Source organism: Dipodomys merriami, unplaced genomic scaffold, assembly GCF_024711535.1.
Source record: "Dipodomys merriami isolate MVZ:Mamm:240054 unplaced genomic scaffold, mDipMer1.0.p SCAF_894, whole genome shotgun sequence".
Lineage (NCBI taxonomy): Eukaryota > Metazoa > Chordata > Mammalia > Rodentia > Heteromyidae > Dipodomys > Dipodomys merriami.
Window position 1 is genome coordinate 296876 of NW_027206506.1, and position 24261 is coordinate 321136.

Genomic DNA, 24261 nt, shown 5'->3' on the forward strand with positions numbered 1-24261 from the left:
TCACTATCCTAAGTCTTTGACATTTTAGGTTTGTTTACACAGCTACTGTCATCTCTTAGGAAATGACTTTATTAATACTCAAATGTTCGCAGCTTATAACCCAGCAACAAATAATTCTTCTAAATGTAAAAAGGCAGGGGGGTCTAGTTCAAAGCCTTGGCTTGGTGCCAGCTTAGTAAGGTATAGCTGCACCAGGGAAGATGGGTAAATCAGGGGTGGTTATAAAAAAAAAAAGCACTGGTCTGAAGCCTCAAAATAAGGACCCCATTCTGGGTGGGCCAAACAGTCTCTAACATGAGGTTCTTTTTAAATTAACAAGCACGATTTTAGATTTTTGCAGAGTGAGATGATGCATAGTTACAGACGAAGTCTGATATGTCAGGTAATGCAGTCTGCTCTTTCACATGTTACCCAATAGCCATGTTTCAACACATATGACTACAATGAGATTGTCCAAATTATACTGTGACTTTTACCTCTCATGAATCAAAATTCTAATAATTTCTGTCTTCCAGATGTTTTCACAACATTGCTCATGATCTTTTCTACTATGTTGTCTTCATTATTGATGCTCATACTACTTTTTTGTTGTTGTCTTTTGTGTATATGCCATTTTTAGTTCTTGAACACAATGTTTAATGGTCTCCCTTGTATTTTTTGCTCATGGCTGATGACACGCTATTCCTTGAGCCACATCTTCACCTTCTGCCTCCTGCTGGATAATTGGAGAAAACTTTTCACATTTTTGTCTGTTTGGACTGATATTGAGCTAAAATATTCAGGTGTTAGCTTCCTGAGTTTCTATGATTCTACACAAGAACAACTAACACCAAGCTTTGCTATACTATTATTTTAATTATGTCTTAGAAGAAAGTGAAGTCTATTTGTATTAAGTGTGCAATTTTCAAATACAAGTTTGAATCTACTTGATATAATGTAACTGCTATCAATTTTAACAGTTAAATCAATGAATGCTACATATTCCCAAAGAAATATAATTGAAAAAATGCATAATTATTTTCTTTAAACAAGTAAAGGAACTATGAATTTCTTTCACTTTACAATTCATGTTTTATATAACTTTAATTAGCAAACTTCCATGACTAAAAGTAAATATATTAATTTTATACTACAAGAAGCAAAGTGATTATACTTAAGAATAGATATTTCATCACAGTCAGAAGATAAGTTTTTGAGCATTCTCCCCATAAAGAAAAGTTACATGCAGAAATTAATGGATATGATGTGGCTTGATTATTAAACAACATATAAATGAATGGGAATATCACTCCATATTTCATAAATGTGTAAAAAATAATTCTGTTGCTAGGCTCCAATGGCTCATCCTTGTAACGCTATTTACTAAGGAGGCTGAGAGGTGAGAATCATGGTTCAAAGTTAGCCTAGGCAGGAAAGACCATAAGACTCTTATCTCCAATGACCCACCAGAAAACTGGCTATGGCTCAAGTGGTAGATCACTAGCTGAAGACCTTACCGACATCGTCCAGGTCAGGATTTCAAGCTCCATGACTGACAAAAATTAAAAATAAAGTTACAAATAAAATAATATTTTGGTATAAATGTTAAAATATGTATTATAAAAAATCTTTAAATTCTCACTAGATATACTAGTTTATATAAACGTAGAGAAGTGAACTCTGGTTTTAAATGTCATTGAATCAATTGTGTAAATCACACATTTCTCACTCAATTCATATTTGTATGTTTATATACTTATATGCCATAAGTATATTTAACTGATATGTGATAGGCAGTGTTGTTTTAGGAATCTCCCTTGGCTTTCTAACATTAAACCTTCTACCGTAAAATAAATAGTCTCTCCAACCTTGTAAGAGGTTTCATCTCAATGAAGCAGAAAAATATAAACCATAATCATTTTTTGGAAGACCTGTAACATTTTACATGCATTTCACTTAGTTTAAGAACCAAAACATTCAAGTCATCTTAACTGTACAAGTAATAACACAATGTCTTCTGAGCTTTTCAGTCTCTTAAGAGATGAAAACCTTTAATTATATATCTATTTTTTTCTGCCTAACATCCTATTCCTTAGGAAGATCTTTTGTGTAACCTTGTGTTCCTGATTAGAAGACAGGAACAAAGGCAATAATGAAAATAGCCAAGGAAAATATTTGAAACAATTATAAAACAATCGCCTACACTCCTGTATTCACTGGTTTCAATGAGAATATACGTTAAAGTATCACGTTTTTGTTATCATTTAAAGAGGAATAAATGAACTTCAATTAACAGTGAAGAAGGAAAAAGAAAACTGAAGACAGCTAGACTTTGAACAATCCAACATAAGTAAAATGGATTTATCTTTTTTTTCTATGTAGTTGCCAAAATAATAGAGAGCAAAACCCAAAGGCAAGAAAACAACTAAGCCAAAGCAGTAAACGTTTGTCTATAAAATATGGTGAGGGTCTGACTCTTTCAAAATCAGGCTTGCAAAGAGGAAAAGTGTATTTGCTTTAATGTGAACGATAAAAAATATAAAAATCCTTTATTGCAAATTTACATATCTAGACTAGGACTTCTTGTGTTGGAGAAGAGGAAAGATATGAAAAAGTTCAAGATTGTTTGACTATTCCCCAAGATCATTCTACTTTATCAGCTATAGCAATGCAAGTAGCCTTGGTTACTCTTAGTATCATGCTTGTTTACATTTAGAAGCATTATTTGTTGCTGGGTTATAAGCTGCAAACCCTTGAGTATTAATGTAGTCATTTCCTAAGAGATGAAAGTAGATAAAATGTCAAAGATTTAGTATAGGGCAAACTATTTTCTAGCTATATCACAATCTGTAGGTGTAGGTTTTTTTTTTTTTTTTTACCATTGTTCCATGGGACCCATTTTTGTTAACTTCTTTTTCAACATCTGGTGATCCTATAACATCCTATACCAACCTGGGATTGCTTATCTTTACTGGATTCTCTAATTTCTGTTGGAAAGTTAGGAAGGAGAAAAGATTGAGTTACTGTTTCGGTTTTACCTTATTTTTTTTATTAGCTTAGAAACTGTAAATCAAAATAACATAAATTATCTTTATAATAACAGGAGACAGATTTCATTTCTATATTCTTAACCTAGCCTTCTACATAACTTTGGTACTTAGTGATCCCCAAATATGAAAATGAAGATAGGGAGCTTCTTGTTTAAATATTATTTAGGAATTCAAGACTTCATTAATTCCAAGCCCTTAGTAGTATGTACATCATACATGTGTAAAAAGCTGGTGGCAACTTTTTCTTATTCTCAGAAACTAGGATTCGTGGTATCCTTGTAGTTGCATCAAGAAAAGTCTTGGTTGATTTAGCTTACTACACCAAATCTGCTGTAAAATATTTTTACAAGATAAATGTATTGAATAATCCGTATTTACCGTTTACATTTCTAAAGGACAGAAATCTAAAATAAGTCTCACTAGATTAAAATAGAGCCTCCTACAGAGCTAAAATATTTTTCAGGTGAATCTAGTGGAAAAGGCATTTACTTCCTGTTCTGATTTCCAGAAACTTCAGTATGTTTTTTCTTGTCTTTTCCTTAATCTTCTAATGTAGCATCTTTACATCTTTCTGATGATTCTTACCTAATGATGTCCCTTTCGAACTACAGCTGGGACTTCTGAGTATTTTTGCCCATCTGATAATTATTCAAATTTGTGTTCCTTGGGTAATGAAAGGTGATTATTTTACAAACATATATAAAATATAAATCTACATTTGATTGATTAGATATTTCGGGACTATAGGTATTTTGGGAAGGTATTTTACTGCCTACCACAATGAGTGTGTAAGCATTCTTTCTACCTGTTACCCTTTCATTAATTTTGAACAACATATTTCTTCAATAAAATATAACTAGAAAAATTTTGGTTCCTGAAAGCATTTAATCCTGATTAAAAATTGTCATTTACTAGAAATCTTAAATATCAGACAGCAGCTGCTGAAGCAGTTCTGGCACTTTCACTTTTTGTATATTCTGCTTACAATCTTCTCTTTTCAAGAGCATTTGATTATTATTTTGGAATTATGGTTAATAGTTATTTGACTGCTATTTTTAAAGAATGCACCACCAATATTAGTTCTCATCTTTTAACTTGTTTATGTGTAATATATTTCTGAAAGAAACACAGCTATTTGAATTACATGAACTGCTTATTGAAGTGTGGAGAGGAAAAGAAGAAAAAAGACGTCCCTGTGTTTCATGTTGAAAATTTACCTAAAAGCTATTTTCTTAACATCATATATTTTTCATTTTGTTTGGATTCTGATAAAATTTAGCCTCTCAACTCACACAATGTTAATGCAGTCTTATTTCATGCCTACTAAAAGCAAATATCAAATTACTACATATTTTAAATTTTTTAATTGTCAAAATTATTATTTATTAAAAAACAATATTTTTTAAAAATTAGCCAAGGAAAATTGTTTATTAGATGTTTAGAGTAGTGTTCAGTCTCTATTGTTGAAGCCAGAAAGGGAAAAACCATGCTTTTCTTCTTCCTTGAGCCACTCTTATTTATTTCATCTATTTCTGAAAGAATAAAATTCTGGCTTTGAAGCCTTTTGCTTGATATCCACAATGTGTTATTCTTTCTTTATTAATAGGAGAATTTGGAGAAAGGCTGAGAATTCTCACTAGGAAAAGGAGAAGAGGAAAAGAGAAGCGAGAAATCTAGGTATTTCTTTCTCATCTCAATCAGAAGTTCTTGATAATGATTGTGGATGTTAGATACAGTACTCTAGAGTGATTAAACACATTTATAGAAAGAGTTAACCCCACGTGATCACATAGAGAATGCTTATTTATTTAAAAAATGTAATAGCATCAAACAGGAAGTGTTATCTATTTGTTTCGTACTTGTTTAGTATTTGTTAAATTCTGATGTGCTGTAGTCATACAAGAATGGTAAGAAACTAACATATTAATATCACATACTAATATTCGCTTAATTCTTGCTGTGTTTGAGTTTTGCTTCAATTTTACATGCTATATTCTTCCAGTATATAAGTTGAAAAAAGTTTCCCTCTAGAAATATGCTATTTTTATCGGTAAGGGTAAAGAAGTTAGCTCTTAGACACAGACAATGGGATAGAAATCTTCCTCTAGAAATAGCCTTTGACCACTTCTGGTTCATATTTGTAAGCCGAAGTAAGTCACATGACCCATCTTGACATTGCATAGTAGAGGTAAATCTCACCTACAGTAAGCTGATACAGGACAGACTAATATGCCAAGATATGCAATACTTGAGATAAAGAGGAAAAAGAAGAGAACTATAATACAATCAGTCATACTTGCCATCACATGTCTCTGCAGGAAGGAAACTATTATGTACTTTTGTTTCTAAAACTACTGAGATCTTCAAATCATGTCTTTTATGCTTCCATGTTACTGGAATTAGAGAACATCTTAATACTGTGAGAGCATAAAATCTCAAAGAAAGCTGGACTAATTATTTCAATGATACATTTTGTTCTGCTAGGACATGAAACGATTTTATAGACAATACTTTATACTGGTAACTTCTTTTTCCAGAACTGTATTTTGTTAATATATGTGACTATCCACCAGAATAAATGTCTTCATTTTCTGCATTTTGTGCAGACAGTATATTAAAGTAGATGTGGAGTTCGTCAGTAGCACTTTTTAAAAGTGCAAAAAATGTGGACTAAGAGCCAATATACATATTTTTCCAACTTCACCTTCTACATTCTCCTTCTTCCTTCCTAGGAAATACACCCAATCAATAAAAAGGTTTAGATTTTTGGCTCTTGAACTTAAAAGTGTAAGTATAATGTTGTGTATCAGGGATGAATTTTTGTTTTTTTATATAATAATGTAACATGCAACATCCCTATGAGTCCTGCAGGTCTTAACACTGTACTTCTTTAGGGTGATAGGAATGTTAGCCTTACTGGACTTAGTATTGTTTTCCACTTCCTTTTCTACCACCTAGCCTAAATTATAATACATAGTAATGGAATGAAAAAGTAATGCCATATTAAGAAAGTCATTTAGGGCTCTGGGAATGTGGCTTCATGGTACAGTGATTGCTTAGAATGCAAGAAATCCTGGGTTCAATTCCTCAGTACCACATAAACAGAAAAGGAAGTGGTGCTGTGCCTCAAGTGGTAGAGTGCAAGCCTTAAGCAAAAAAGAAAAGAAAAGAAAAGAAACATCTCAGGAAGTGTTCCCTGGACCTGAGTTCAAGCACCAGGACTGGCAAAAATTCTTTAGCTAGTAAATGCCAGATAAAGAACCTATATTTGAATATATAATTGCTCCTTCCAATAATGACTTAACCATAGTTCTTAATTCATGTACTTTACCTATATTAGAAGGCTGTGTTGAGAAAAAAAAAAACATTTTGTTAGTAAGTCACGGCAATTAATGTCCGGAATGTGCTTAGATATCAAGTGAAGATTAATCCTGGAAATTCAAAGATTCCAAGATTTTGAGTGGTCACTGCTAATCACAATGAGAAGGGTCGTCTAAGTGAGAATTGGAAATCTTTTTGGTCAGCATGGCACCAAAAAGGCACCAGTTAATTAATAGTTGTGATAGAAGTGAAGGAATAAATCCAGATGGATGAAATAAATGGGAATTGTTAGTTTTTTTTTAAAAAAGAGATAGCCGAGCAAGAACAGCACCATGCACGTGGTATTCAGACAAGTAGTAGGTGTATTCTTCGTTCCAGCTGGCACCAGGCCATCTTGGTCCTCCACGTGGTGGGGAAAGGCCTGGGAAAGATTGCTGGGAGATCTGGGAAAGAGAAACAGCTGGGAAAGAGAGAGCTGGGAAAGAGAAAAGAGCTAGAAAAGAGAGAAAAGAGCTAGAAAAGAGAGTATCTGGGAAAGAGGTGGGAAAGGGAGAGCTAGGAAAGAGAAGAGAGCTGGGAAAGAGAAGAGAAGGAAAGAGCTGAGAAAGATCTAGAAAAGAGCAGAGAGAGGGCATCTGGGCCTGGGGTAGGCCTTATATAGGGTATGGTTGCAGAAAGGTGTGGCCACATCAAATTCAGATTGACCTCAGCGGATGCAGATGTGACCTCTTCCAGGTGTCCTAGATGCCTAGTTAACACAGGTACTGGGAGGAGACTTTGCTGAGAGGAGGGTAGAGTCTGCTAGCCATCCAGGAGCAGACCTCACAATAATAATAACTAAATTATACCAGAAATTCTTCTAGGGAACCATATTTGATTATTGAAGAACTAGCTATGAACCAAGCTTACTCCTCATTACCTTTAGCATTCTATATCACTTAGGCTAGTTCTTAATCTCTGTGTGATAAATTGAATGCCATTCTTTGTTATTCTTTCCTATCTGATTTCCATTGCTTTCTAAAAATCTCAGTCTTTCTATATTTCTCTACTAACAATTATTTATACTAAGTCCACCGCCACAGACATCAGAAGATGCTAAAGTAAGAGTCCAATAGCTCATGAGTCTTTAATGTAACAACATGGAAAAGGAGGACATATTTATTGCTACCTCAAATTTTCTGAAAAGCTGAAATGTCATCATTTGATTCAAATTTCCATTATTTGTCTACAGTGTCATTAAGTGCACATAAATACAAATATGAGCCGGGTGCTGGTGGCTCACAGCTGTCATCCTAGCTACTCAAGAGGTTGAGACCAGAGGATTGTGGTTCAAAGCTAGCATGGTCAGGAAGGTACATGGGACGCTTATCTTCAATTAGCCATCAGAAATCAGGAAGTGGTGCTGTATCTAAACTGGTAGAACACTCAATTTGAGCTCAAGAGCTGAGGAACAATGCCCAGGATCAGAGTTCAAGCCCCACAACCAACAAAATAGTCAAATATACTTTAAGCTTTCCCAAAAGGGACTATGACGTGAATAGTAATCTTCCCAAGCAGAAAATTTTTTCCAATATGATTCAGTACACCTACTTTTGCTGAATTATTTAAGTTATGGCTTCTTTGCTGGATGTATTCTCTTCTTTTAAAAATGGTCAAATATTACCTTTATAATAATCTTAATCTAATAATTCTTGGTTCCAAAGAGAAGTCCATACAGTTGATGTCACTTTGCTTTCTTACTATCTCAGTTCAAAGCCAACCCAGGCAGGAGAATCTGTCAAATTCTTATCTCTAATTAAACACCAAAAAATCCGGAAGTGGACTTTTGGCTCAAGCAGTAGTGTACTAGCTTTGGGGGCAGGTGGGCAGGAAAGACAATTGTTCAGGGACAGGGTCCAGGCTCTGAGTTCAAGCCCCAGAAGCAGCACAAAGTAAAGAAACAAAAAAAGCAAACAAAGAACCCCACATATTTCTTTGGAACCATCCTTAAAGCACTGGTTTGAAAAGATGCTCCTTTTGCTGATCATACTCACTGTATCCTGCTTTATGGAATCCTTATGGATATGGCGAACTCAGGACCAGAAGAAAGGAATGATATCTGACTTTTACAACAAGAGAATCATCTCAGGACTTAAACATCCATGCATAAGACATTTTAAAACCTCCGTGTCTTTGTTTCTTGGCAGTAGAACATTGTACAGCAATGTTATTTCCATTTTTTCTATGCTGGCCTTCAAATGGCATATTGTTTCCTTTTGTAATACTCTGAACTAGAAGTCTACAGAAAGTTTTATGAATAAAGAGCAAACTCAAAAAGTCAGGGACAGAGTTTCCTTCAAGCCTTGGATTATTTTCTTGTACAGTAAAAGGACAACACAAATTAACTTGAAATTTGTCATTTCTCTATGTTCAATTTCTCTCCTGGATTCAGTTTCTTCTTCCTGTAAAAGTTCCTTCCAATTACTTCAGTAACAATCTACGGTGCTTCTCCAGGCAAAATGAATGTTTTCTGGCTTCATTGAAATAGCACAAAGACATCTTTGGGCATGAGGTAACACGTGTTTCAGAGACAACTTAGTAACAAGAAAATATGGAATTTACATGGCTTATAAAACATTATCCATGTACATATGGCCATGTAATAATATGTTAAGTGAAATGAGCCCCAAAATAGAGACACAACTTGTTTTTTTTTTCTTTTTTACTATTGTTTTTAATGTATCTAACATATATTATGTGGCTTTTTTTGTTTCTCTTCTATTTTCTTCATCCATGGTATAACCCATTTCCACTGTTTGATGTTGGTGACCTTGCACATACGTTTTTCTAATGTAGGGAGGGGAAGGGAAATAAAATGGTGAAACAAGGATACAGTATGACCTGTTGTAACAATGAGACGAACAAAACACTACGTTGAAAACGAACTTTACAACTTGGGGATAGGAGGGGAAAGTTGGGGTGGTGGGGAGAAAAAGCATGGCAGAGGGCTGGGAAGGTGGCCCAGTGGTAGAGTGCTTGCCTTGCATGCATGAGGCCCTGGGTTCGATTCCTCAGCACCACATAAGCAAAAAGCCAGAAGTGGCACTGTGGCTCAAGTGGTAGAGCGCTAGCCTTGACCTTAAGAACTGAGGGACAGCGCCCAGGCCCAGAGTTCAGGCCCCACAACCGGACCCCCCCCCCCAAAAAAAAAAGAAAAAAAAAGAAAAGGCATGGCAGGGGAAAGACAAATGCGGAGGTAACAATGCTCGTTAGATAATGTAGTCATTAACTTACTTATGTAACTCTAACCCTTCTGTCCACCATTTTCACAATAAAAAGCATGAAAATGTAAAACATTATCCTGGAGTACATTAAGTTCAAATTTCCTAAGTGCTCTGTAAATTAAGACCTATTTTAAGTGGGAAGAAGATTCTCAGAAACATTTTTTGTCAGTGTGTTGTGCATTATTATCCAAGTGTACATAAGTTAACAGAAGGAGAAAAAATAGGAATAGGAGAAAGAGAAGTTCTGTATTTAAGTATAATGGTTCAATACTCTATAGAAGACTCTGCAAATAAGACAACTTTCAAATAATAAAGCCAACGCCAGTATGTAGATCTATGGGAGTGACATAGACAAAGCATTACTACTAAGTGGAACACGAAGGATGAGACCAGTCTCCTTCTTCTACTAGCTCTAAATCATGATAGTTAATCATTCAAATTTGTGAAAAATAGAATGAAAGAATAATTTTGGTTCTAAGCAATTCAGATATAAGACCATGGACTTAAATGGAAAAAAGGCCATGTCAAGAGCAGGAATTATACTAGCAATGAACTAGTGGCTAAAATTACATTTCTTTTTCTTTTTCTTTTCTTTCTTTCTTTCTTGTTTTTTGATGGTAGTGGGGCCTGAATTCCGGGCCTGGGCACTGTCCCTCTATTCTTCAGCTCAAAACTTTTTCTCTACCTTTGAACCCCACACCACTTCCAGTTTTCTGGTGGTTAATTAGAGATAAATGCCTCAGAAACTTTCCTACTCATGCTGGATTTGAACTGCAATCATCAGATCTCAGCCTCCTAATTAGCTAGGATTACAGTTATGAACCACTTGAACCCTGCTTAGGATCACATTTCTATCAGTGTATACTCAGCATATGTAATGTGTAGGTTCATCTATCTTTATATGAACTCGATTTAAAAATATGGGAAACAGCTTAGATTTTACACTCACAAAAATGGTTGCAGTTCAAAAGTTGATACCCCTGGAGAAATAAAACTTAAGAATGTAAAGGAGTCTGGGAAGTTCAGTTTGCAACAAGCTTGGGCAAAACACTATAATTAACCAGCCAAAAGATGCATTAGAATAATGTCTCAAGTGATGGAATGCTAGTTATGAGCAAGATTGCTGAAGAAGAGCTTGAGGTTTTTTTTTTTTTTTTTTTGGGGGGGGGGGTCCGGTAGTGGGTCCTGAACTCTGGGCCTGGGCGCTGTCCCTCAGCTCTTCAGCTCAAGGCTAGCGCTCTACCACTTGAGCCACAGCGCCACTTCCAGCTTTTTTTTTGCTTATGTGGTGCTGAGGAATTGAACCCAGGGCCTCATGCATGCAAGGCAAGCACTCTATCACTGAGCCACCTTCCCAGCCAGAGCTTGAGGTTTTTGCATACATATATACATACAAATACGCACATACACACAGATGCACTTATATGTTCAAACACACATATGGAACAACTCTCAGATTCTGTAGAAAAGTTAGAAAATATGTCCTGAGTAAAAAGAAAATCAAGTGATAATTTTTAATATTTGAAAGACCTCAAGTGAAATTTCTCCAAAAAGCTTGAGAATATTACATAGGTGGGAACGGAGATAGTAAGAAAGTTAAGTCATCATTAATAAAGGGATTGGATCCAGAGTGGAATGAATCAGAGACCCCTTCAGTGCACATGAAAATATTCATATCCTGTGCCAAATGTTAGAACATCTTTGAAAATAGTACATAAACAGCCTGAGCCATCATTCTAGTGGAAAATATTATTGGAGAAGTTCAGAATTGCTAGTCTGTATCTAGATTAAATAAATAAAAAAACTATGGTAGGACAATGTGATATAAGCCAGGAATTGTAGCACTCAGACTAAGACAGGTGATTAGAGAGTGGAATGACATAGTGATACTTTCAGTGGAATAGGTAGTATAATTTTGTCTCAATAAAACAAACCAAGAAAGGAATAAAAAATAAGCCAGAAAGGAATAGACAGTTGGAAGTATGGGCTAATTTTGTCAATATGTTTTGAGAAGTCAAGTTTCCTATTGAAATGCAACTCATATATAATCCTCAGTTGTGTTTAAATGTCGTCTTCATTACAGAACATTACTAGATGCAAAAGACCTCATGATTCCCAACCAAGAATTTGAAAAAGCAACCATCATTCTGTTAGATTCCAAAGAAATGATGAAGGATTTCAAAAGCTTAAGTCTAGAGAAATAGGAAAGTTCATTTAAAGTAGGACATTGTAGACCTGGCTAAATAATAATTTAGATTTAAAATAAATATTTTTGTTTGTAATTTAATATTCTATAGGTTACTATAAAATTGTTTTTAAGTAGAAGATTTAATTTACAAATTCACAAATGATTCTGGCATTCTATTTGCCTAAAATATTCTTTCATGTAAGCTATAATTAGAACTTAGTTAACAGTTAATTTCAACAGTTCATAAGTAACATGATAATGTGAATAATCTAGATAAAGTTGACAACAAATTGATGCTATTAATTTATAAATTTACCAAAAGAGCAACTTTTTGAGACTTTGGTGTAACATGGTATGAAGAGAGTAATTGTGTGACATCTTAACTTCTAGGCCTGGGCACTGTCCGTGAGCCTGTTTTTGCTCAAGGTTACTGCTCTACCACTTGAACCTCAGTGCCACTTGTGTCAGGCTTTTCGTGAGCAGTTTATTGGAGGTAAGAATCTAAGGAACCGTCCTCCCAGAGTCTTCAGATCTTAATATTCAGACATTCAGATCTCCTGAATATCTATGATAGATAAAATATATAACTGTAAATAATATTTGCAAGTGTTCTGATCTCAAGGATAACACTGGGTGGAAAATGATGCAGCAAGTTTAGTGTAGTGTTCTTTCAAGAATACGAAGGGCATCACATTAGCAGAAATGTAGTATTTTTTTACAATAGTTATATGCTTGTCATGTTGTGAATTTAAGGAATTTTAAGGTGCACATTACAAGTTGGAAATTTTGGGGCTAGGATGACTTTATGGCATAAAAACTTGGGATTGATGGTTATAGAAATGATGGCTTACTTTGATGGACAAATTTTTACTCTTGAGGAATTAATATAGATACTTCATAGTTTTACCTTCTACCAGACTGTGGCTATTTTTTCTGTTGAATTTAAATATGTAACGCCCCATTGAAAACTGCACTTATTGCAGAATTAAATAAAATGCAAACAGGTACTGTTTTGAATGTCTCTAGTGTGGCATGTTCAGAATTTGAAAATGAGTAGTTAGTAGTCATAGGAATGTTGAAAAACATATATACTCTGTCCTCTTAACAATTATTCCGTTTTAAAAGTTAGGAGTTTCAACAGAATTGAACTTTTTTTGTTTTAGAATGAGACAATACTAAAACAATCTTTTTTTCAAAATAATGACAATTATATTCTGAAAATATTGTATAGTTTGATAATATTCAAGTTGATGACCCTCTGATAAAGGGGTAATTAATTCAAATTAGCAGCCAAAAATGTTCATTTCTTTAAAAGGTAATACACATAGAATAATATTTACTATACCAATATAGTAATATTATATTTTATACAGCTAATTTTTAATTTAATTATATCGTCAAGGTGATATATAGAAGGGGTTGCAGTAATTATAAGGTAGTGAATACATAACATGTGTAACTTTTTACCCCCTCCCTCAATTTTCTCACAGTTTTCCTTCAGCCCAATACCCCTCATAAGTTGTAATGTAAATTTCCAACATGTTGTTTTGTGAGTATTGCTATTGCATTGGTTTGCCCTTTGTTCTTAGTCTTGCCATTTCGTTGTTCCTCTTCCCTTGCCAAATTAAGATAAATGTATATACAATACACAGGATATTGAAATCAAATATAACAGGGATAAACCAAAGGAAAAACACAAAAGAAAAAAGAAATCACATAGTACATTAAAAACAACCACAAACAGAAAATTTTGTTCCCATATCCAGGATTCCATTTTTCTCATCATCATCTTATATGGTCATACATATATAGTTATTGAGCAATTCTGCTCAACTGCTATTACTATCCTAGACATTTCCTACTTATTAAAAATGAGCAAACCACGGAATCTGTTTCTTTGTGTCTTGGTTATTTTACTTCGTGGGATTTTTCCAAGACTTTCCAGCTCCGTATGAATTTGAAGTATGAATTCCACCGTGCATACATAAATCCATTTTGTAAATTCGTTCATCTACTGAGTGGCATATTGGTTCAAAACATGACTGCATGTAAGTATCACTTAGGGTCATTCAAAAATGAGAGATGCCACTTCCCCAGACATTCTAAAAGCATGATTTCTAAGTATCATAGGATTTTATGGTGGTACGATTTTTGAGAAATCTGGATGAGTCTTATGTATATCTTGCACTGAATTAGGCAGGAAGCTATCCAATATCATAGAGGATAAAAATGGTAGTGTCAAAAATATTTCCCTTGAGAAAGATATAGGAGGCTGCCAGAAGTATAAAGTAGTTCAGATAATTTTGAAGAATTTAGAAATGCAAGCTTAAGTATGTCTCTTTAAATAATAATTATGTAAGTAGAAGGACAAAAGAAGGGGACAGGAAGAAAATAACTGACAGCAGATCATTGTCCCAAGATAGAGTAAAAAAGACATAGTCTATAACTATCAAGTTAAAGAGAGACCAGTAGAATACATGCCATTTAATTTAGGTACATGCAAAATAATTACTTGGCTTTTTCCTACTTTAATGATCCAAAACAATTGAAAACTTATAAGAAAAGTTATGTGATTGCCATTGCTTCAACCTGAATACTAACTGTGATGAGCCCTTTTTTTTCTCACTTTGCAGTTGGAAAATATCCCTAGTTGATGATGATGTGGCTGAGTAGAGTCAGAGTTATGGGCTTGTTCTTGTACATTTATCCCAGAAGAGGTTAAAGCAGTTGCCCCCCCCAAGATATCCTAGTACATTGTCTGAATCTGTACTTTGAACACACCCTCACACCTGAGCACATTATTTGAAAATATACTTCAGCATGTGGCACATTCTACCTTGTGCCCTTGTCTTCTTTGCACATTCCTTTTGAGTTCATCGTTGTTCTATTTCCATTTCATCTGTAAAAACTGCTAAGAAAATTGTTCAACTACCACTTCTTCTTTGACATGCCCAGTCTATGTATGAAGGTATATTGTCCATATTAAGCAGTAGGGTAGTGCTCACTCTCTGAAGAGAAAAGTTCCATAATATGACCCTGTGTCCACATTAGAGTGTGTAGAATTTAAAGCATTTTAAGACAAACTGTGATATTAGAATTGAAAGGCTCCTTATGGACATTATCTGGGAGCTCATTAGTTTTCCCAAGAGAAACATAAATATCCGAAAATCTGGATTAATATTTTTAATGTTACCACTGTGCATGCATCCATATTAAAGATTTGCACAAATAAATAAACAAAAAAAACTAAACCATAACAGGTAGATTGACTATGTGCTTATAACAAATTATGGAATAGATTTTGGATGTATTGCAAATTCCTAACCAGTATGAATTAACTTCCTCTCTCCCCACCACTACACACAAATATTTAAGACTGTGAACAGAATTATTTCAAGTAACATACTGTAAATATTACTGCAATATCATGTGTATATCTAAAATTCCCTTGAAAGTAATAGATTCTACATTCTATTGAAATATTAGTTATTTTATTCTACGAAACATTTGGAACAATAGACTGTATATCTTTGAAATGAAAAAGGTCAAAAAATAGTAGCATAAAAGTTTTAGAGGAAGTCTGTCTTCAGCAATGTATATATATATATATATATATATTATATGAAGAAAGACATACAGTTTAGAGATTATTTGTCATCAGAAATATATACATATATATGAATTTATGTGTAGAACGATGTACATTATAGTGAAACAAAAATCTTAAAACATAATTAAAATTAAAAAAATACATCAACCAAGTGCCAGTGACTCACGACTGTAATTTGAGCTATTCTGCTTAATGAGATCTTAGAATTGTGTTCGAAACTAGCCCAGACAGGAAAATACTTTTTAGGGGGCTGGGAAGGTGACTTAGTGGTAGAGCGCTTGCCTTGCATGCATGAGGCCCTGGGTTCGATTCCTCAGCACCACATAAGCAAACAGAAAAAAGCTGGAAGTGGCACTGTGTCTCAAGTGGTCGAGCTCTAGCCTTGAGCTGAAGAGCTGAGGGACAGTGCCCAGGCCAGAGTTCAGGCCCCATGACTGGACCCTCCCCCCCCTGCAAAAAAGTATTTGTTAGATTCTTATCTCCATTTAACCACTAAAAACAGGAGTTACCTCTGTGCCTCAAGTTGTAAAATGCTGGCTTTGAGCATAAAAAGTCTTAGGGATAATGCCCAGGCCTTGCTAACAACAACAATATATATCACATTAATTTCAAAAAAGCACCTTTTAACTGCTGTGAACATTTCTTAGAAACAAGAATACAAGCCCCTGGAAAATGTTAAGTAAAAACTATAGAATATTAAGTTTATGTTAAAGACATGACTATTTAATTTAAGATATTTAGGTAATGATTAGGAATTAAGAATAATGATAATATATTGGGACTGGTCTTTTATTTTATTTTACTATAGTAATAAAATGATATTTGTAATGATTGTATAAAAATAATCTTGTTTGGTATTTGAGCTATAATAAATAATAAACATTTTTAATTGATTTCCATAGGAAAAAATCATTTTCTTAATGGTATCAATTCTTTTGATTATTTTTCTTTTTTTCTTTTCTTTTTTTCCTTTTTTTTCCTTTGACTCGCTTTTTTTTAAATTTTATTTTTTATTGAGAACATACTGTACAGAGGAGTTACAATTACATGGGCAAGATAATGAGTACATTTCTTATCAAGCATTGTAGCTTCCTCCTTTTTTTACCCCTCACATCCCTTCCCAGGGGATCAATTCTTTTGTAATGTCAAAACAATTAAAAAAATTAGTCCAAGGCTGGTTTGCTCTAAGACTATATTTGTTTTCTTGTTCTAGTTTTTATATGTTGGTAGAAATTAACATTCCAAAAATTCAGTGGATATTGATATTCAGGAACATCTTCATAGGTACTAATATTGGAGTCGCTTAAGTGGAATTGTTTATTTAATTTGTTATTTTCACAAATAAATTAAAATGATTATGTATTTTGTTTCTTTTCACTGCTATTGGCTCTTACATTAAGAATAGTTTTTTTTTTTCCTAACAAAGTAGAGAATACAATTGGATTGAGGAAGTAACATATGACTTTCATAGAATGCAGATGCATAGATTTGGGTCATCTGTCATTTGCTAAAAGTTTCTTCCAGAAAAGGTTATCAATTACTTATAAGTGATGCATTATTCCTAGATATTACAGTTATCGCATACACTTTTTGATTGAGTTATCTCTGTATAAACTCAAAAAAAACACCGGACCAAAAAAACTCAAAGTACACAGAAATCACATCTTTGTTTTAAACGCTGTAGTTTACAAGGAATTTTTAGCCAACACTGAAAACATCTTTTTAGGTATTCTGCAATTTGTGTGAAGTGTTTTTAACATTAGTTTTCTTTTTTTGCTGACATGAAATTCACATCAATAAATAATCTCCTTTTATTGTATACATTTTAGTGCTTTGGAAGTAAATTGTACAATAATAGGTTTTCCAAGCCTAATTTTCACAAACTTGCATTTCTTCAAATAGAAATGCTGTAAATTTTAGAACCGACAGGAATTTGTCCAGCATACATCCTCTATAGTGTGTCTTTTCGCATTTGTTTTTGGGGATTATTTCCAGGGTCTCACACATATTATTCAAGTGCACTGTCAATGAACTACATTCCCTGTCCAAACAAGTTTTTTACTTCTCTTTAATACATACATAGAAGTGTAATGGCTGGATAATATACAATTCTCTTTGACCTTTTGAAGACTTGCAATTTGCTTGCTAAAATGATCACAGTATTATACAAATCATTCTCCTATGTAGAGTTTATCATTTTCTCCACAAATGCATTACTATATTTTGTGTCATCTTTTTATATTAGGGTCATACTAGTGAGTTTTCTTTGTCTTTTTCTTAGAAACTAAAGAAGAACTTATTTCATATTATCCTCCTATTGACTATTAATTTATATATGTTCTTCAAAGAAATATCCTATTCAGGTAAAATTTATATAGAATTAGAAGATATAAAAATACTTAAGATTCAGAAATATTGTAGCATTAACAAATATGTTCCCTGTATCTGTTGGATATGTTTTCACTTCGGTTATAGTATCCTTTGGATTATGAAAAGCTATCACTTGATATTATCCAGTTTATTCTTGTTTTTCTTTAGCCACTAATGATTTCCATGTCAAATTTTTAGAAATCCTTAGTGATGCAATGTCATGAAATTGTACATTTATGTTTTATAGGTTTTCACATCTCACATTTAGTTTGATAATCATTTTTATTTTAATTTTTTGTATAAGGATGGAGGTAGGACGGGTGCCTGAGGCTCATATCTGTAACCCTAGTTACTGAGGAGTCTGAGATCTGAGGATCACAGTTTAAAGCCATCCCGGGCAGAAACGTCCATGAGAATCTTATATCCAATAAACTTGTAGAAAACCAGATCTGGTTCTGTGACTCAAGCGGTAGGGCACTCACATTGAGCGGAAGAGCACACAGACAGCGCCTAAGCCCAGAGTTCAAGCCCCATGAATGACAAAAATACAAAACAAAACAAAAAAGGTTTGAGGTAGTAGTCTAAGATCATTCTTTAAATCTCGAGAGAAAATAGTGTCAATACACCCATTTAAGATTTTATTTTTATTTCATAAAGTCATAGGATAGTTTTCAACATCTATTGATCATAAAACTAAGAATTTATTTTTGATAAATCTGTTACATTCTTCTATGTATCTGCTCTTATAGTAGAACTATTTTATCTTTACTACTAAACGTGGTAATAAGATTCAAAACTAGTTTGAAGGCTGAAGCTACACCCATTTTACAAGAATGTTCTGACTGACCTGTATTCCTTGAATTTACATACAAGTTTGTTGAGCAGGTGGACCAATATTCTACAGAGATATCTAGATGTTTGTTAGTCACTCATATTTTGTACCTTGGAAAAACACAAGACCCCAGATATTATACATAGAGAAATGTCTTTAGAGAATACTGGAAACAACTAAAATTAATTTAGGAATGAGTTAAGATTTAGATAATGCTGTAGCATAATAAATCTGAATGATAACAACTTGAGCTTTACAACAGAGGAGAGTGAGAGGGGAAAGAATGATGGACCACATAGGAGCTATATGTCATTGCTATTGTGTTTCAAAAAACAGAAAGACTTCAGAGAAGAGAAGGAGAAAAGTAAAATGTCCTGAGTCAAGTTTCTTTTTAATCCATCTAATAGTTTGGACCAAAAGTCAGTGAAAAATGGGAAAAAATAGAAAATAAAGCATTGTATAAACCTATTACAATGTAAGGAAATTTAGTAGGAATATGATAATTAATTCCCAAAGAAATAAAAGAAAGAATAGCTAAACTATAAAGGGAGAAAGAATGAAGAGAGAAAAGAAGCAAAGTAAAACCTTTATCAATAACAAACACAAGAGTTTGGAAGTGGAAAGGCAGTGGGAATATTCTAAATAACAATAAAAATTGCTAGCGTGGATAGAATATGGATCACATTTTATCATATATAATTTTGAAAAAACATACTAGGAATGAAAGTTTCAAAGTCATGATTTAAAACAATATTTGGACTATAGGCAGTATAGCCCAGTGGTAAAACATTGGCCTAGCATGTGTGAAGCAATGGTGTGATCTCTCAAACATTACAAAGTACACACAAAGCACACACACACAAAAACCACATAAACACACACATACACACCACATACACACATTTGGAATATTGATATTATCATATTAAATGGAGGAAATTATCACAAATAGTAAAAGTATGTTATATATGAAATCTTAATATTGCTCGTACAATTTAAAAGTTTAGTAGAAATAAAATAATCACAATATACTTGGATTTTATAGATTAAGTAAATTGAAAATTATTAGAAGACATGAGAATCTTTGCAAATAAGTTTCAATAATAAACATTTTTAAATATGTGTCCTTTTATTTTGACAAAAGATTGATGTTACTGGTGTTTTAACTCAAGATTTAGTATATGATAGCGAGGTGCCCTATATAACACTAGCGATGGCTGTATCTCTAATCATTTCATTCTGAATAGTTTTATAATAAGGTCACAGAGTTTCTCAGTATCTCTCGAATTACAAACCCTATTTACACTTCCCACCATAGCGAGGAAATGGATGCCACAAATCACAATGCGGAGATCAAACTTTTTATTAATTCAAGTAAAAATATTTCCAAAGAGTGACCAAGTAATGAAGCCTTTCTTAATAAAGTATGTGCTTCTTGAAAATACAGTAAGTATTTGTTACCTGGACAAATATGTTTATAACTATAAGAAAATAAATTTATTTAAAATCAATAGCCATATAAAAATTAAGAAAATAATTTAAAATAGTCACATGTTAAATATTATAAAAGCAAAATACATGTGTCTGAATAGTTTACATGTGTAAAAACATTGCAAAAATAAATTAACTAATCGTACAACTCTGAAAAAATGAATTAACCTAAAGAAACAAATCATTTAAGCCCAAAATTTGAAATTTAGAAAATAAAATGAAGTGTACTCTTTAGTTTACTTAAGTGTAAACCCTCTGTATATCGATTTTATAATAAAAGTGCATTAACAAAGAAAGCAAAAGTACCCATGGAACAATAGCAACTGCAAAAGCATCAGTAGTTCTTCTTTTGAGTGTACAAAAAATTGATGGAAGAGATAACAATGTTCCCTCCCTATGAAATGTACTCATTACTTTATTTATGTAACTGTAACCTCTGTGTACACTACCATTGAAATAAAATTAAATTGAAATTAAAAATAAACCAAATGATATACCAATTAAGAATTCTTAGAATCCATTGGTTAAAAACTTTGTAAAAAACTGCCATAAATACCCAAGGAATATACTTTGATGATACTATTTAAATACTTCATCTTCAGCAGAAAAGCAAAAAGTTTAAAAACAGTTACAAAGTAAAGTAACAAATCAGAATATATTACTATTAATGATAATCATAAGATGAATTTATAGTGGTAGTCAAATATGTAAGAAATGATGCAATTTGCCAATAATTTGCACTTAATAAGTGAGAAAGAATTTTTAAATTATCATAAGATTAATGAAGAAACTGTTCTGTCACATCATATGATAATCAGATGAAGCTGATATTAGAGCAAAGAAGAGATTTTACTAAGTTTTTGAATGTTCATGTATATACTTATTTTGGCTGTGGGAAATTGTGGATATTTCAACTTGGGGGTATATTTTTCTTGCTAGGCCGGCGTCATATCAGTGGTTAATTTTAGGATAGGGGATTCCTTTCCACAAGAACATGCACCTGATCTGTCCTTTTAGCTTTCTCATCATCAGTGGCATCTGAGATAAACACCAACTTTTCCAACCTGCTACCTTGACTGGCCTGGATCCACAGGCCTTCCAATCGTAGTAACTAGGTAGTGAAGGATAGTGGAAATGATCCAATGCAGGCAGCTTTAGATTGAGAAGTAATTCCACTAAACTTTTGGCCTGGGTTCTGTTCTCAAGCCTCCTAAGTAGTTAAGAGTACAGATAGGAGCGCCTGGTGCCAAGCAGTAACAGTACTTTTAAAGCAATTAGGCATATATATGACTTAGGCTTGTGATTACCTCAGGAAATGAATAAAAGAGCAGTGAAGCATAGAGGACAGGCAGAATTTTAACTAGGGACTCAGAGGCTGAATAAGCTTAACTAGCTACTCAGGAGTCTGAAATCTCATGACCACTTCAAAGCCAGTCCAATCATGAAAATACAAGTGATTATCTAAAAAACAAAAAACAAAAAAACACAGAAGTGGCTGAAGTGGTAGACCACTATCCTTGGGCACAGAAGCTGAGGAATAGTTCTCAGGCACTATCAAGCCTCAAGAATGATGAATGCATGCATGAGAACATGCACATGTGTGTTTCCATACTCGTATGCGCATAAACACACACACACACACACAAATGAGTATTTTATTGTGAAGTTCTTTATTTTTTTACCTTGCTGTACTTTATTTCCCTGTATTAGGTCACAAATTAACAAAATCAGCTAAGGACCTATTTACATAAAATTCATCATGTTTCTCTAAAATCTACACTCTTTTTGGATGCCTGCTTTTATTTGACCCAAAAGTAAATTATTCAGGAAGTCAATTCATCACTTTCAAGTCTGTAGTATTAGATGATAGCTTAGGTTCTTCCTAGCAATATGATTTTGTGAAATCCTGCATCAAGCAATATATTTCTTTCACTAGAAGGGAAGCTTCTGTCACACAATTAATAGTAGGTTTTTATACTCCTGGCATGCATCTGTAGTTATATTATCTTCATATATTTCATGATCTGTGTATGACAAAGACTACCGTGAAAGTAAAAACACCCTTCTCAGCGCTTAACATTTGTATACCATTCATAGATATGAAGGTGTTTAAATGTTACTGAAATTGCTTTGGAATGAATAATGTTCACCCTGACTATCTTGAGAAAGAAGAATTAGTTTCTCAGCACTTTAGGTAAGAATATCAGGGAAAGAAACAAATGGAAAAGTGAGGAACAACTCAACACATTCATTCAAATGAAACAAAACAAGACAAGAAAACACAAATTAATTCAGTACTCAAGAACCTGCAGGAAATGCAAAGTTTTTTTTAAAAATCAGCTATGACAAGCTTATGAAAATCCTGACTACATGGGAGTGCACTGATTTGAGAACAGTGGCTAACGCCGAGACTACACAGAAAAAAATTATAAATAATACCATGCACTTGTTATTCTAAATTCCAGGAAGAATAACATAAAGTGGACTGAGGCCAAGATCTTACACATGTAGGAAGCCAGTTTCTATCTGAAAAATTGTCAGGATAATTTCGGGCTGGGCACATGACAAAATGGAAAGAATACCCATTTAGGGGACACAAGACACTGAATTCAAACTGTAATATTAGGGGTATTAAAGAAAAAAGGTATGATTTTAAATAATTGGAATAATTGTAACACTTGAGTATTTTAGTGGAGAAAAATCCATTAGAGAGATAGAATGAACCCACGTTCCGATGCTACTTTAGTGATAGTGCTTAGTGGTACTTCAGACAAAACAGATTTACCTTGCAAATGAGCATGGATGTGCATTTGGGTGATGGAAATACTCTACTTACACAGGTGTAAATTAAATAGATTTTTTTGGGTAGATTGTAGTTATTGAACTAAGAACCTGGGTGATGTCCCTGAGCTTTTTCTCTCAAGGCTACCACTCTATTACTTTGAGCCACAGTTCCAATTCTTATTTTCTGTTGTTTGTTTGGAGATAAGAGGCTTATGGACTTTCTTGCCCAGGATGGCTTTAAACCATGTTCATCAGATCTCAGGCTCCCGAGTAACCAGGATTCCAGGCATGAACCATCGATGTTTTTAATAATTTAGTAAATTGTATAGTTACAGAAGTTATAAATTATCATTGTAACCTGTGTAATATATGTATGTATATATATATATCAATACATATGGATAGAAATAGTTTAACATATTTTTGTATCTACAGTACATATATGAAATCATCCTTCATTATAAAATAAAATGGAAACAAAAGTTAGTAAGTAGCAAAACAAAGGGAATTGTTACAAGTTTCTTTTTGTTGAAGGAAATATGTATCAGTTTTGAAAAAAAACCATCTCTATTTTAACAAAATGGATAATTGCTATTAATTCCAATCCATCTATTTGCCCATATTGTGCATCCTCACACATGAGTGTCAAAATCAAACCAAAATTTTTATCTGTATTTAACTCACCTGTTATAATTTAGGGGATAGATGAAGTAATCAAATAAAGATTAAAATAATAGTAAGTGAGGCTATGAGTTAGAGCTGAAAAAGATTTTAAATATGATAATAGCTAATTAAAATATATTTTTCTTACTTTTACTCTGTTGTTATATCTCTTATTCCCACATTAGGAAAGTACATAGAAAGTTCTCACTAAATTTATGTAAGTATTAAAAATTTATTGAAAGAATATGGGCATAGTGTGGTTTTAGCTTATTGAGACATGTATGGTAGAGTGTATTTTTGAGGACTTGCAATATCTTGTGATAGAGATGAAAGGAAGGATGTGCTTATTCTAGAAAACTGGCTAGAGGATTGCTCCCAGAAAGATAGTGATGATTTCTTCCAAAAGGTTACAGTAAAATCACTTTCACAACCTTGTTCATTACTGCACTATTCACCACAGCCAAGTTATGGAAACAGCCAAGATGCCTTTTGGCAGAGGATGGTTGGAGAAATTGTGTCATATATACACAATTGGAATGTACCTATCCATTATGAGCACTGTTACATTATTTGCAAAGAAAGTGATAGATCTAAAAATATGTTAAGTAAATGAAGTCAGAGCCAGACACACAAAGGACCCATGTTCTGTCGCATATTTGGAAGCCAGAATTTTATGCAAGTTAAACAAGAGTATTAACCAAAGTTTTCAT

General features: G+C 33.4%; 1 long non-coding RNA gene across 1 annotated transcript in view; it reads right to left on the bottom strand.

The window, feature by feature from the left end:
- Window positions 1–363: 363 nt before the first annotated feature.
- The window catches only part of LOC138820520 (uncharacterized), a 60904-nt gene continuing 37006 nt past the window's right edge, over window positions 364–24261 (bottom strand). The window contains exon 3 of the long non-coding RNA XR_011369899.1: window positions 364–715. This is a non-coding gene — a long non-coding RNA (uncharacterized lncRNA). The remainder of the gene's footprint in view (window positions 716–24261) is intronic.